The following is a 16,059-nucleotide window of genomic DNA, read 5'->3' on the forward strand; positions in this document are numbered from 1 at the left end:
TGAGAAAGTGACCTGTCCAGGAGGAAGATGATGGCGTCATCCACTCCAATGCCAGGTAGATAAGCAAACTGGAGTGGGTCCATAAAAGGACCCACCAGATGGCGGAGATGGATGAGGACAAGCTGCTCCAGGGTCTTCATCAGGTGTGAAGTGGTTTGTGGCTGTTGAAGCCTTTTGGGTGAGGGATCTTTGGTACTGGTACCACGCAGGAGGTTTTCCACAGCAGTGGCACTTATCCCAGCTTCACGCTCATGTTGAAGATGTACTCCACAATTCTGCACAGCTTGTCTGCACAGGACTTGAGTAGCCTGAACCTGATCCAGTCTGGACCCGTAGCCTTCACCTTCATCTTCCTCATCTGATTTCTCACCTGGATAGTGGAGAGGGACACAATTGGGTGGGGGCTGCATCATGAAAGCACTGGAAAGGGAGGTAGAGGTGAGAATGGGGTAGTAAACAGGGGGGATGAAAGAGGTGGTGGGGGGTAGCAGAGATGACTGGGCTGGGGGAAGGTGTCTGGTCAAACCTACTGAAGAATAGATTTAGGTCGTTCACCCATGTCTAATCCCCCGCAGCCTGTGAGTCTGGTTTCCTCTGCCCTGAGCTGGTTTTAAGGCTTTTCCAGACTTTACTGACGTTTCTCTGCGGCAGCTGGTCCTCCGTCTTCCTCCTGTAGCAGTTCTTCCCCTCTCTGATCTTCTTCCTGAGCTCCTCCTGCATAGCCTTCAGTTCCTCCTTGTTTCCTGACCTAAAGGCCCTCTTTTTCTCCTTAAGGAGAGCCTTTATGTCAGGGTTTATCCAGGGTTTGCTGTTTGAAAAACACTGTACAGTCCTGGTAGGTACAGTGTTATCAAGACAGAAGTTTATGTAGTCTGTTATGCAGCCTGTTAAACTGTCGATGTCCTCCCCATGAGAAACACATAGTTCTTTCCACACAGTTGAGTCAAAGCAGTCCCTCAGAGCCTCTTCAGACTCCTCAGTCCATGTCTTAACTGTGCGGGTTTCCACTGGTTGCCTGTTAACAAGGGGCTTGTAAACAGGCAGGAGATGCACCAAGTTGTGGCCAGATCTTCCCAGGAGAGGGAGGGGGATGAGTTTTATGCCCCCTTGGTGTAAATAAATCCAGTGTTTTATTTTCTCTAGTGTGGCAGGTGACATATTGTGTAATTGTGGGCAGGGTGGAGAACAGAGAGGCATGATTGAAGAAGAAGAGATGAGACCATCACCATCACCATACACCATCTGTCATTAACAAACACAGCCAGCCCTCCTCCTTTCCTCTTACCTCTCTCTGTCATCCTGTCTGCCCGCCGCATTTGAAAGCCATCCAGGTTAGCGCCCTTGTCCGGGGTCTGCGATGTTAGCCACATCTCAGTGAGCACCATGATGCTGCACTCACGGTAATCCCTTTGATGCCGGGTCAGCGCCATTAGCTCGTCCGTCTTGTTGGGGAGAAATCTCACATTCCCAATGATGACAGACGGGAGGACAAGTCTGAAGCGTCTCCTCCTGCTATGGTGAGCAGCTCTGGCACAGCACCCGTGTCTCCTCCTCTTCAGCTCATGGGGGACATCAGGCCGCTGGATATCCTAGAACTGGAGGATGAGGTAATGTTTCTCTCAAGTATACTCTGATGCTCAGCAGTCCACTCTACAGGCAACCTTGATGGCAGCTGGGGGCACTTGGTTTTACTCTGCAGTGGGCTTGCAGTGTTGACAACTTCCCCTGGAGTAAATCATACAGAGTTATTCTCAAGAACTTTTGTATGTATGAGCGGTAGTAGCTGAGGAAGACGAGGACCCTTCTCAGGTCACCTACAGTCTGTGGCGCTTTGGCTTTTAGAACCAGTACAGCTTCCAGCTTTCGAACACCATCAGCACTGACCAGGCGCCCACTATAGCGAACCTCCCCCTTGAACAACTCACACTTCTCAGGCTGGAGCTTCACCCCTTGACACTGTAAGGCCCGAGGCACCTTACGCACCACCTCCACATGATTCTCAAAAGACCTTGAGTAGCAGAGAATGTTGTCAAGGTTTGGTATGCAGCACTCATCCCTCAGACAATTTAAGATCTCCTTTATGCTCCTCTGGAAGGCCCCAGGTGCGTTGGAGAGACAAAATCCACTCAAAGAGCTCCAGGGCATGATGAAGGTCAAGGATGCTTAACCAGGAGTATCCTCCCTAAAGTATCGAGCATTTCCCATATTCAAGGCAGTGGCTGCTGGTACCGTTTTCTGGTTCAAAAGACGAGTCTATGCAGAGGCGTAGTGTGCCGTCTTTCTTACGCACACACACCAAGGAAGCAGCATAAGAGGACTTGGACTTGACTATCCATCCTGTAACAATAAGGTCTTGGATGTACTCTTTGACATACTTTAGAAGCAGCTTTGGAGGTGTACACTCTCTGCACTGGGATGTCATCTTTTAGACTGATGACAATTTGCAGGCTTGAGTTATATCCAATGTCATTTCCATCCCTGGCAAAAGACTGCTCATACAACATCCTCCTGACAACCTCCTTCTGTTCCCCAACCAAGTGATCAAGTTCACAGGTGGACACAATAGAGGTGGAGTCAGTTCAGCCAGTTCTGCAGTAACCTCATTGACCAACACGGTAGGTGTGTGTTTGTCTGGGGGTTCAGCATCCACAATCTGCTCAGTGGGCTGTAAGGTGCCTAGGGCCGTCTTTCTAGGCAGGGTCAAGTCATGTTTGGTGTTGTTACCAACAGCAATCATGAGGTAGGGCAACCAACCCTGTCACTACATTCAGGTGCTCTAAGGACTGATTGCCCTCATCTGCCTCTAACAGTCACAAGGGTTCATGATTGGTGGAACCATTTGCCCAGCAGGGTTCTCAAGTGGCCTCGTGGCGTGTTTGACTCTGCTATCTGAATGAAGCCCACAACTGCTTCAGCTTTCTCAAGAGAACACAGATGGCATTGCGGAACAATGTAAGCAGTGTAGGTATGAAGCGTTCCGGCTGCTCCTCAATAATTTGCTCCAGTACATTTAAACCAACTAATGGTTTGTCCATGGGCAAACTGCTGACTAGGACCGGAGTGCTGATGGAGAGAAACAACAGTCTGGGTGGTTCTGTTCAACACACGGTGGGCAACCGTAAGGTTTGTCTCTTCTGACTGTCACCTTGTTCTGAGAATACGGGTTCACCAGGTCTGATGGTTGCGGCTGACTCTGCTGTGAGCTCATCCACTTTGGCTGTAAGCTCTTTAATTGGGTCTATCTTGGTTTTGAAAATGGAGCCCTCTTCCTTACTATACTCTTGGATTGCGTTGAAGCTCAAGCTGGGCATAGTGTGCATGTGTTGTAGTCTGTCTACGAAAAGTAGTCTTCTTCTGTCTCTCACCATCCTCAATTGTAATTCTCATTATATGACGTAATATTGTTTCATCGCTCACTTCTCAGTCTGACAGTAGAGGCTTTAACTCTTGCCGGATATCGCTGTGTTTGTATCCTTGCCCCTGGTGGTAAACTGTGTGTAGAAAGACATCTTAAACAGTACCTGGACTGTACTTTATGCCTGCATCTGACAGTTTGGATGTGAATAGTACTCACTGCTTCAACCTGATCACCTGATAGGAACTCCTGTGGTGTTGCATGCTCATCCTGTCTGGCACACATTAACTTTTAGAATAACAGTTTTTTCTCTCTCAGGTGAGCCTGGAGGAACCCCTTAAGTTCTGTCAAAGTAAGGTCATCTTTATTGATTAACATATCTTTGAAAGTCCCAGGCTTTATTATTCTGAGCACACCCCAAACTATCTCTGTCATGAAAGCCTTCCTTGATCCCTTTATTTACCTGCTTGCAAATATTGTTATAGCTTATGTCTGATGAATAGAGGAAGACCAATCTGAAATATTAGATTTATATACCAATCTGACTCTCTTGCACTTTAAACTCCCTTCTCTGGAGACTCTTCTCTCAAAGAGATTGTCCCCTCACAGGCAGGCTGGGTTGTAGGCTGACACAGTGGATTGTGTTGGGAAGAGTAACTATGGGGCTTGCTAGCTCGAAAAGGAACCCTGGAGAGGATTGTGGTGACTGTTCACTAGGTACCGTCATGCTTTGCCTAGGCTTTCTACCAAGCTCCTCATTGCTAGTTAGCATCTCCTGTAACTCAGTATTTGTGATGTCTGATACAGCTTTGGCTAAATTTGGTCTCACTTGGCTAGCTTTGGAAGCATCAATGCACTTGCTATAAAAAACATCACTGACTGGACCAGTATGGTTAGCTGTATCTTGAGACTGTCTGGTTGTATCATCTGTAACGGTCACAGAAACGGTTTGAGGTGGACTGATGGCAATGTCACCTGTGCTGTGAGCAGTATGCACTGTTTGTGTGGTTATGTATGTCATGTGTGATTCTGAATCACCCCTAACATCAGGTAAGAGCAGTACATTTAGATTCTTACAGCATCAACACAGTCCTTTAATTAACAACTCCACCATTCCACTGACTCAAGCAAGGGTTAACTGGGCATGAAAGAACTAATGTAGTCGAAACAGCCTTCCTGATATTCCTCCTCGAGCTAAGGCCGGTCCTGGCCTGCTACTAGACCCACACTTTTGGCGATCTGGAAGAGCTCCTCCACTGACAGAGTGAACAGGCTTTTCCTAATGTCCCACACTAGGCTCTTCCTCTTACTCTCAGCCAGGGCCGTGCAGAGACCTTTGGAGGGGCAGGTGCTCAAAGTTAAAAGGGGCACATGGAGCACGAATTTGAAACACCATACAGAAACATACCTTGCAATAAAACCTGTTGAATGGTATGGTAATGGCAACCCATCTATCTATAAATACAAGTAACCTCTGTCTGTCTGTCTGTGTGTGTGTATGTGTGTGTTCCTCAAATATCTCTGGGGATCAGGATCAGACTGACCTGAGAGTTTCAACATGGCTGCTGCGTGGTTCAATGGTGTGATATTTCGCATTTGTTTGGACTGCAATGATACCGTTAATAAATTATTTCATAAATGCTTTACAAATTCCACGAGCATTGTCCACCGGAGCCACTACAGTCACTTGCGCACCAGAGCCAATCACAGCACACCGTGGCCACGCGCGCACCAGAGCCAATCACTGCAGAGCCCACCGCGACCCCCCACCTAAAGAAACAAGCAGATTTATACCTGCAGCTGCGGACCGGCATTTTGCTGGCGGTTCGGTCCCGTTCTGTTCTGTTCTGTGCTTCTAAACTGACTGTTGTGGATTAATGAGATTAAACGAGTCCGGACCGAGTCTGTTCAGGTCTGAGGAGATCCGGAGTCGGCGGACAACAAAGTGGAATCGGAATCTGTGGATGTTCGTGTGTAGCTAGCCACTAGCTAGCAGCTAGCAGCTAGCCGCTAGCCGCTAGCTACACGGCCCACCTCCCGAGGCGACGGACCGGAAGCATCGGCACGTCCAAAACCAGAATGTGGAGCAGGCAGAGCAGCTCTTCATTCAGCTGGAAAGAGCTCAGGCAGACCTGAGCATTGCCTGCATTTAAATGTAAATAGTTACATATAACTTTGTAAATTTTTTAAATGTATGCACACATTTAGATAAACAACAATTTATATTTGCATTATAAGTTAAAAAAAAAAAAAAATGGATTGTTAAACATATTTGTGGTTAAAAAAATCTAACTTTTTCTACTCGGATTTCATGTTTTTTTTTGTGATTTTAGGTCCATTGTGTTAATACAGTATGTCAAAATTAAAAAAATAGTACAGTCACACATGTGAGGTCGTGCTGAAAATAATGACACCAAGTAAATAGCTTTTAAGATGAAATATAATGGCAAAATCAAAAATAGTCAAAAACAGCCAATTATACCCTGGAATATCAGATTTCACAACAAACCTAAATATCCCTGACGCCCCACCTTCAAACACAGCCTCATTTGGCCATCCATGAAAAAGCTCCTTAACCTCCCACTTTTTTATAGGAATACACTTTTCTTACGGGCACTGCACTAGTATTCATAAAGAATGTAACATGCAATCACAACATACCATATAATTGTCCACACCTCATATATTTGTTAGAGGAATAAAGGAGGGGTGAAGATACAGCCTATATCCACAAAGCCCCATAATTCAAGCTGTGCATTAATTTAGGATATATGAAGTAGCTAATGTATTAAGTTGAATTTAGATCACCATTAGACACTGGACTGTTAAACTTTGGCTACTCTTCCTGGAGTCCTTGCTTTTCAGTTTTAATCAAATTGGAGGACAAAAATTAATCAGTTCTGACACCTCTTTATTGTAATTTCACAGCTTTATTTTTGTTTTCTAACCTCAGTAAAACCAAATGCAACCAATTGTTTTGACACAAACATGACTTCAACATGAAATGTTTCATCCTGTATTTATTAACAGACATGTATTCATATTGTATAACTAACTGAAACTATTACTGAAAGTGGAATATTAATAATGGGAGAAAGAGAATAGAGGAGGGGTGGGTGGGTGTGTCTGTCTGTCTGTGTCTGTGCCTGTACAGAGACACCCCCCCTGGCAACGGCACAATCTCTGCTCCAACTAACTGTTCTCTCTGCCAGCATCAGCTCTGTTCTTGGTCCCAGATGTCATCAATGGATCAGTACTGAACCAGAAAGTGGCGCCAATCCCGGACGAGCCCCCAAGATTTGTTACGGGTCCTAGGGATAGGATGTGTAACCTGTATAAAGCGGGTAAAGCTGAGGAACGAGGACACAGTTTGTCTTGTTTCTTTTCCAGATCGCCTCTCTGTATGATTTTTTGAACATCATGGATCATAACACATTATAGTCACATAAACACAATGCATATCTTTTTACCTCATCTCAGTTTCACATAGTTCATCTTCACATTTTCCCAATTCAGCATTTATCTCACTTAAATCACTACTTCAGTCGTAACAACATACATTTTCTCTCTTCCATTTTCTAATCAACACATATTTAAATGTATATCAATAAACAGTTTCTGTAAATACATTACATTTTCTTTGTCCATTTCATAGTATAAACTGGTTCAAAATGTTGCACTCTCAAGTAGACATGACTCCGTCTGACAGTTTGGCAACTTTATTTGTCCCGGTTCTACATCCGTTTTCTAAGAGGCGCCATACACAGACCCGCGGCACACATGTACCCAAAAGAAAACAAAACCCATAATGCTCTGCGCCAGCCGATGATATCACATGAACTCTGACCTCAGCCCAAAAAATATAAAATACAAGCAAAATGAAAATACAGCTTAAATAGTGACTATTGACTTTAAGTTATTTTGCTCACTGGCCACTAAATGATTTAACTGTAAAATATTAAAATGGAAATTAAATGATAATCTTCATATCTAGGTCTCAACACCCTCCTCCACTAAGTAAAATGTTGCCAAACATTTTCTTAATCTCTCAATTATTGATCACTTGTTGAACAGGTAAGTAAACAGGTATATGACACACAGCACATTTTTTCTTTTACAGGATGATGAGGTTGCACGATCTTAATAATCCATTCTTTTTTATTCCTTTGCAAAAGTCTCTCATGGCCAAAATACAGGATCAAATGTCCATAGTCCATAAGTATTGAAGAGTGCAAAGTCTATAGAAGCATTGGTGGGCCCCCCAAATCTTCGCAAATGGGACAAGGAAATTACCATCTACACCCAGAACTGTGTATTTACTAGGGGTGTAACAATACATGTATTTGTATTGAACCGTTTCGGTACAGAACGTTCGGTTCGGTACAGGGCTGTGCACGGGTGAGTTCCCCGAACGTAAGTTGCGTGTGTTTATTTTCAGCCTGCAGCTACACGTGCAGCCCTGTTAAGTCATGGCTAACGCTAGCAAGAAACCAGAGCTTGAAGACCCCCCCCTTGTCGCTAAAGTCTCCTGCTTGGGAACACTTCGGCTTCCTGTTAGATATTGCAACGGAGAAAGAGACGTTTCTGGTGTAACAGTTTAACTGGTGTTAATTTTATCGGTGAGGTGTGCTGGAGGTGTGGTTTGAGAATCCCGTCTCGAGAGGGGTCCTCGGCCAAGACCGCGAACCAGGAAAACCATTCTGATCGCCCTGCTCATCGATCCAAGTCATGTTTATTTATATTCATTTTGACCTGGCTTGAACCCTACTATTCCACACAGAGATGCCGGCGGCTGGGGGCTGCGACCTGCAAACCGCTGTTAGACGAGCGCTACGGAGCACACAGCGACAGTGTAGGTGACTGTGTCGATGCCTGTCCCAAAAAACGCAACTGTCAATAAATTGTTCAAAAGTGCATACTGTCGTCCTTATATCTTCGTAATGAAAGCCTGTACTCACAAATAACTCATGGGTGGAGTCAATGTGGACAAGTTAATCTTTCTGGCAAAAAATATGAAGGCTGAGTAAAACTGAACAGGGCTACATGCTGGAATGGTTAGTGCTGCACTTATGGAAAAGTTTTGTTAAAAAAACTTTAACAAGCTGTGAGGAATTTATTTTTATAATATTTCATATAGTTTTTGTTTGAGAATATTTTACTCATTCGAAAGCTTATTTTATAATTTTATTTTGTTTATTTGAGAATTTGTTAACTTATTATCAGGCAGCACTTTAAAACAGTATTCTATTTTTTTATTTTATTTTCATATTTTGTATGTTACAATAAATTGTTGGTTTACAAAAGTTTTAAATACACAACAAGCAAACTTATGTCTTGCATTTTGTTCCCATACTGTACCGAAAAATGAACCGAACCGTGACCTCAAAACCGAGGTACGTATCAAACCGTGATTTTTGTGTATCGTTACACCCCTAGTATTTACACATTTCATAGCCATATATCCAGTAAGTCCAGTAAATTCTGTATGTGCACACACTACTAATTCCTTCTTTACAGTATGTACTACACTACCTTCTTGACTCCAAAATACTAGAATAGCACCCTCCATTTTCTGTACTTATTATGAAAATGTTCAGATAACCTGTTTTTATATTCTGTAATGTGTGTCCATTACCTCATCCTCATGAACTATACTCATGTAACAAATTAGAAATAAACGAACTTATTAAATTGTCTCGTGTGTGAATCTCTATTCATGACAAAAAGGATACATGGATGATGCTCTGGTCGGCAGGTCATGGCTGGTCTCAGAGGGCTCTCTCACTCCGACAGGGCAGGTTTTCAGCTGTTGAAAAGTCGGCTGGCCTAGCTGGTCTTAGGTGTAGACATACCTGGGCTGTCGAACTCTCTTAGGCCTTCCTCTTCATGTTTCAGCATCACTCTGCTCATCCTCAGATTCCACAGCCACAACCACAGAGTGTCACTCTTTTCATTCACAGGGTGCCGTTTAGCTTGGTTGGTAGAGCGTGCGTGCCATGTGCCAAGGCTCTGCAGCGGACCTGGGTTCGACTCCCGGCCCTTTGCTGCGTGTCACTCCCCCTCTCTCTCTCCTTGTTTCCTGTCATATCTTCAGCTGACCTATCAATAAAGGCCAAAAAAATATTTAAAAAAAAACTCTTTTCATCCACGCCATGTCTCTCCTCCACATGTTTCTCTTCAGAGTCCTCCTCAGGTATAAACACCACCTCAGGTCTGTCTCTGGGCGATTCACTCCTGGGGCAGAACTCTTTTGCTTCTGCATTTATGGGCAGATCTGCATGTCTCACTGCTGTCCACAGGTGATACTCCTCCTCACTGGAACTGGAACTATCAGCTGGGTAAATGCCGTGCTTGGCTGTATGTTGTCTTCCTGTTCTCTTTTTTGTTTTGTTTCCACTGTTTTTCTCTTTCAGGTTGGATTCACCCGCCTCTGGCTCTTCAACCAGGTAGGGGCACAGCAGGAGTAGGTTTCGGTGTAACACACGTCTTCTCCCAGTTCCTTGCAATGGCTCAACCACATACACTGGGCCTTTCCTTCCCTTGACAACATAAATCATGTTTTCCCAGTAGCTGCGTAGTTTTCCAGTACCACCTCTGGGTGTGAGGTTTCTCACCAGGATGTGATCACCTGACTCAAGTGTCAAACTCCATGCACGCTGATGTAATTTTTCTGTCCTCTTCGAGCACTTTTCTTCATATTCTGCCTTGCAATGGCATAGGCTTCTTGCATGACTTCTCTCCACTTCTCTGCATAAGCAGTCTTTGACTGATTTCTCTACTCTCCTCTCCTCTCCTGGGGAACATCAGGTCCACTAGTAGTGTTGGTTCACGGCCAAAGAGAAGGAAGAATGGAGAAAATCCCGTTGCCTCATGCACAGTAGGCATGGACCAATTTGTTATGGTGCTCCTTCCCCCTTGACTTCTGAGACTCTTCCAGTGTATGCAGCATTCCAAGCAGTGTCCTATTGAAGCGCACTGCAGGATTTGCTTGAGGATGATATGGAGAAGTGCAGGAGTGACGAATACCACAGTAGTCTTGGAGCTTGTGGAAGAGAGTGTTTTCAAACTCTTTCCCCTGGTCGTGGTGTATCTTTGACGGGAAACCAAAACGCATGATAAAGTCATCAAAAAGCTTTCTGGCTGCTGTCTTCCCAGACTTGTCTCTTGTTACATATCCCTTTGCATATTTAGTAAAATGATCAACAACTACAAGTATGTATTCCTCACCTCCCTTACACTTGTCCAGATGTAAGTAATCAATGGAGATCATCTCAAACAGTGCAGAGGTCTCTATACTCTGTATAGCTGTTCTGGTTACTCTGTTCGGTTTCTTTCTCTTAATGCAGCAACACACTCTGGTAACATAGTGTTCCATCTCCTGTCTCATCTTAGGCCAAAAGAATCGTTCTCTTGCTAGAGCCACCATTCTATCTGCACCTAAGTGTCCCATTTCTTCATGTATGTGTTTGTATACAACTGGTTTCAGGGACTCAGGAACAACCAGCTGCTTTCTTGTCGCAGTCTCTTTCCGGAGGATGACATCACCATCGATCTGTAGACGGGGCCACTCCCCGAGAAGTTGTCGGACGCCTTCATTCTCTGTCAGATTGTCTTTATGTTTCAGGTGTGTTTTTTTCAAAGTCACTACTCTGTTTATGACTAGGTCTGCATTTTGAGCTGAATTGGCTCTTAGATGTTGCACCCTTCTGGCAGCGCATCTTCATTGCAGGGGACAGCAGAGATCCAATTCACTTCTCCTGTCTTGTATATGTCCACGGCTTCCCCGATGCATTTGATGGTTTCCTTGGAATTTGGTTCTCCAATTTGTCCAGTTGTTTTTAACTCTCTCCTGTACAGCGGATGGACAAAAGACACATTTTGACTAGCTACTGCAGCTGTTGCATTCAGGGTTGAATCACCTTCTCTTTGTCCTTCTGTATTATTGGATGCTGTTTCATTTTTGTCCACATCGTGGTGCTCTTGGACTGCGTTTTGAGGCAGGAGTTCGTTGCTATCCTCAAATTTCTCTTTTAATTTGTCAATTTTGTCATTTAATTCCAGCAAAACAGACATCCCTTCATACCTCATTTTAAAATGTAGGTATTGACAAACTTGTGCAATTATTGTGGCATTTATTTATTTAATTAAATATTTTACTGGCAATTTCAATTTGAGTCACCCAGTATTATCAAACAGCAAATGTTTGTATCCCCTTATTGTAGGCTATTTGGAGAAACTACATACATAGTTGAATCTAAATAAGTTTAAGCATTCAGTGCAGAGTGGCCCCATCATTTGTTTTGCCCTGTGAATTTAAAATAAATAGTTAAATACTCTGACGTCTTCTATTCTTTATGAAGCTATGATTTGAAATACACTACTTTTTTAGATTTACCAGACACATTGGGTGTGTTTGCACAAAGTATTGGTATCAGATTGGTATCGCTGATACCAGCCTGAATTTTACTCAGTATCAGATCGGAAAGGGAATCGGTGGTATCGAACATCACTAGTACCGAAAAGAAAAAACAAAACCCATACTGCTCTGCGCCAGCCAATGACATCACATAAACTCTGACCTCAGCCCAAAAAATATAAAATACAAGCAAAATGAAAATACAGCTTAAATAGTGACTATTGACTTTAAGTTCTTTTGATCACTGGCCACTAAATTATTTAACTGTAAAATATTAAAATGGAAATTAAATGACAATCTTCATATCTAGGTCTCAACAAAAACACCATTTTCATGTAGTGTAGTTTTAAAGTGTATAAAACACCTTTTATATTTCAATTGTACATATTTATAATAAACACACATAACACTTAACTAGCTGGAAATACATCATGTACAGGAGTTTTAATATCACTTATTCCCATTTTAACTAGTGCAACTGCATTCGCAGTTTTCACATATTAATGTTGTTTAAACATAAATAACTCATTAAACAGACACCTACGCTAATAATATCTGTCAATCTAACTAAACATTTCATGGTACATTAACCATTTGCTGACCTGTATAAAGCAGGTGAAGCAGAGGAATGAGGACACAGTTTGTCTTGTTTCCTTTCCAGATTGCCTCTGAGGAAAAAGCATCAGTTGCGCTCCCTAACCATTCCGCAGAGCAACTCATGAGAACACATATATTCCCCCCATTTCCAATATAAACAGAGCACCTCAAGACAATATATGACTTCTGATTGAAAACATAAATATACACAATAACTAAAATAATTGTGATACTCATTAAAGGAATCTTACCACCTAAATCTGGTCACCCTATTTTAGGTTTGCTACGGATACATAACCAGCATGATCTGGGAACATGTCTTACTTGAATATTTCCCAGTATAAGTGTCCTTAATGATACTTGAAACTTTGGAACATAGTTTCAACACAACTTCAACTTTGGAACATATTTTGTAATAGCACAATGTATACATATGTACATTGTTACATGTTCCCGGTCTGGCGGTCTGGCTCATTATGGACACATAAGAGGGGGTAGGGTACTAGGCTCTCACTCTCTCCATTCCACCCTCTGTCCAGAAATGCAGTTAGTCAGCCTGGAGGCTGGCTGTGGTATTATGTTTTGCTCGATATGTATCTGATGGGTGCAGTTGTCTAGGTTGTGTGGCTTTCTTTCAGTTAGGTTTAGTTGTTTCTTTGTGTTAGGGCAGAGGGTTAGTCCCCAGCTTTGACGACCCTGGTGAGTTGGTCTGGGAGTCTGCCCTTTTGTTTGTTTTGGCTGGGCCATCCCTTTGTTTAGTTGAAGTTCATTTAATAAATGTATCCTCTGTCAAACTGCATCTTGACTTGGTTTTTAATGTTAGACCGCTTATGGTGTACCTCCTGTATGGGGTTCTCCAACATTTTCCTTCCCTTGTGATAATAAATAATATTTTGGATATTCAGCTATACTTTTCACAGTGGCCTAGGAATAGAAGGCAAAACAGTTTATTGTGAGACTTATTTATAAATACACACAGAATTTACAAACCATCATAACAGCTGCAATTAACTGAGAAAATAGTCAGCAGGTCCTTAATTGCAGGACGTGGCTCCCTGACAATGGCGTAAGTTTGCATAGGGATGCAATCACCTTACCCTAACCCTACTTAAAAAAAACCTGTTTTCTAATGTAACATTAACTTGATATTGGTATTAAAAAATGTTTTAATACATAATATATGTGAAGTGAAGGCCAAACTTGCCCCTAAAATGACGAAATTCCCACCCTGACTGCATGCATTCCCACTAGTAAGCTACAGTTACTCTATGTAAGCTGAGTCCAAGTTGTCTCTAAGAGTCTCTAGAGTGTGAAATATTGCACATTGCCTCAGCCTGCAATAAAACGGTGGTCAATTCATGATACTTTCTCATCTCCTAATTTTTATACTTAATAATACAATGTCAATGTTGTGTAAGAAGAATCATTAATTAAATATATGAAAGTTACACAAGACAACAATATAGAAGAATTTATGGATTTGACGCTGTGATCGGTGATCGGTAATATCGGGATCGGCAGATACTGCTTTCGGTGATCGGTGATCGGCCCCAAAAATCCTGATCGATGCATCTCTACTAGACGACCTGCTCTACCCACTAAGCCACAGCCGCCCATCTTCTGAGGATGATTCCATCTGCCCCATGTTGTGTAAATGTTAGACCCTGCTTGTTGGTCAAGAAAAAAATTAAATAATACGCCTCCTGTCACTGATAGTTATATGAAACACCTTGAATGGTGCAGCTTGGACACATCCTCAGTGATGAACCTGGGTCACGGGGTGTTTCGGGTTCATCAGACACCCTCACCTGGGCGACCCAGCCGGGGTTGATCAGTCCCTGACTTGTGTCCAAGCAGCGCACTACACCATGTATCGCCCCTTCTCTGCTGCCTCACTGATGTTTTTGGTGGCTTTCCTCTCCTGTGACCCTCTGATGGTTGCTATGGTGGCGCGACTGAGTTCTGACACCGCTGTGACTGCTACTTCACGACTGTGCTTTTATATAACTTATTTTGTACTTTTTTTGGACCATTTTTTGTTTTTTCAGAGTCGGCATGTTAAAATATGACCGAGACGCACTTTTTTGTATCAGAATGCTGCAAACAAGCAGTTTTATTGACCTTTTATCCGACTCTCTGTCGTGGCCTGTGGAAGTACTGAGGGACGACGACAATAACAACAACAACAACAACAGCGGCGAGACCCGATGGAGGCGTAAACGGAAACACAGAGGTCGCTGCAGGGTGTTCTGAACAGGCTACGGTCTCAGGCCCATCGACCACCTTTGCCCAGCATCCTGCTCGCAAACGTCCAATCTCTAGAAAATAAGTTGGACAACTTCAGAGCCAGGATAAAGTTCCAGCGGGACATAAGGGACTGCAACATCCTCTGTCTGTCGGAAACATGGCTAACTTTCCTCGTACCGGATACAGCGGTTACTCCAGCCGAGCACTTCTCTCTCGTTCGCATGGACAGAACAGAAGAGTCCAGTAAAACAAGAGGTGGAGGAGTCTGTTTCATGATAAACAACAACTGGTGTAGTCCAAAGGAGACCAAAATCCTCTCGAATTCCTGCTCGTCCCACTTGGAACAGCTGACGATTATGTGCCGCCCTTTTTTCCTTCCCTCGGGAGTTCACCTCAGTGATTTCCACGGCTGTATACATTCCACCACAAGCAGACACCGACAAGGCTCTGTCGGTGTTACACGACATGACAATTGGATTACAGAACAGACACCCGGACACTGCCCTCATCGTGGCAGGGGACTTTAACAAGGCAAAACTTAAAAAAGTTCTGCCTAACTTTTCCCAACATATCAAGTGTCCCACCAGGAATGACAAGACATTAGATCACTGCTACACACCCTTTAAAAAAGGGTACAAATCCATTCCTGTCCCAGCTTTCGGGAAATCTGATCATAATGCCATCTTCCTAATCCCGGAATATAAACAAAAAATGATGCGGGAGCCAGTAGTGACGCGTGAGGTCAGACGCTATGCGACACGCTGAGTGACGTGGACTGGGAGATGTTCTGGGAGAGTGCAGACAGTGACGTCAGTGTGTTTACAGATGTGGTTACTAGCTTTGTGGCCACACTGACAGACGATGTTGTACCCACAGCGATGGTGAAGTCTTTTCCGAATCAAAAACCGTGGGTCGACAGATCCATCCACACTGCACTGAAAGAGCGCACCACCACTTACAATGCTGGACTGCTGTCAGGTGACATGACGGAATACAAGGCTACATGTTACAAACTGAGGCGGGATATAGCAGATGCTAAGTGGCGCGACAGGGTCAAGATGGAAGCACAATTCCAGAAAAAGGACTCGCCCCTGTTTGGTGAGTGCGGACGAGACGCTAGCAAACGAACTGAACTCCTTCTATGCACGTTTCGAAGCTAGTAATGCTAACACTGGCCATGCTAACGCTGGGCTGACTAATGCAGATAGAAGGAGCTCTTCCAGTGAGGCAACACTCAACCCCGTTTTCTCTGAGCACGACGTAAGAAGGGAGCTGAAAAGGGTGAACACCAGAAAGGCGTCAGGCCCGGATAGGATCTCAGAACGAGTCATCAGGACCTGCGCTGACCTTCTAGCTCCAGTGTTCACCACCATATTCAATCTCTCTCTTGCACAATCCACAGTCCCCACATGCTTCAAGATGTCCACCATCATCCCTGTGCCCA

The sequence above is a fragment of the Sparus aurata genome, chromosome 1, assembly GCF_900880675.1.
Source record: "Sparus aurata chromosome 1, fSpaAur1.1, whole genome shotgun sequence".
Taxonomy (NCBI): domain Eukaryota; kingdom Metazoa; phylum Chordata; class Actinopteri; order Spariformes; family Sparidae; genus Sparus; species Sparus aurata.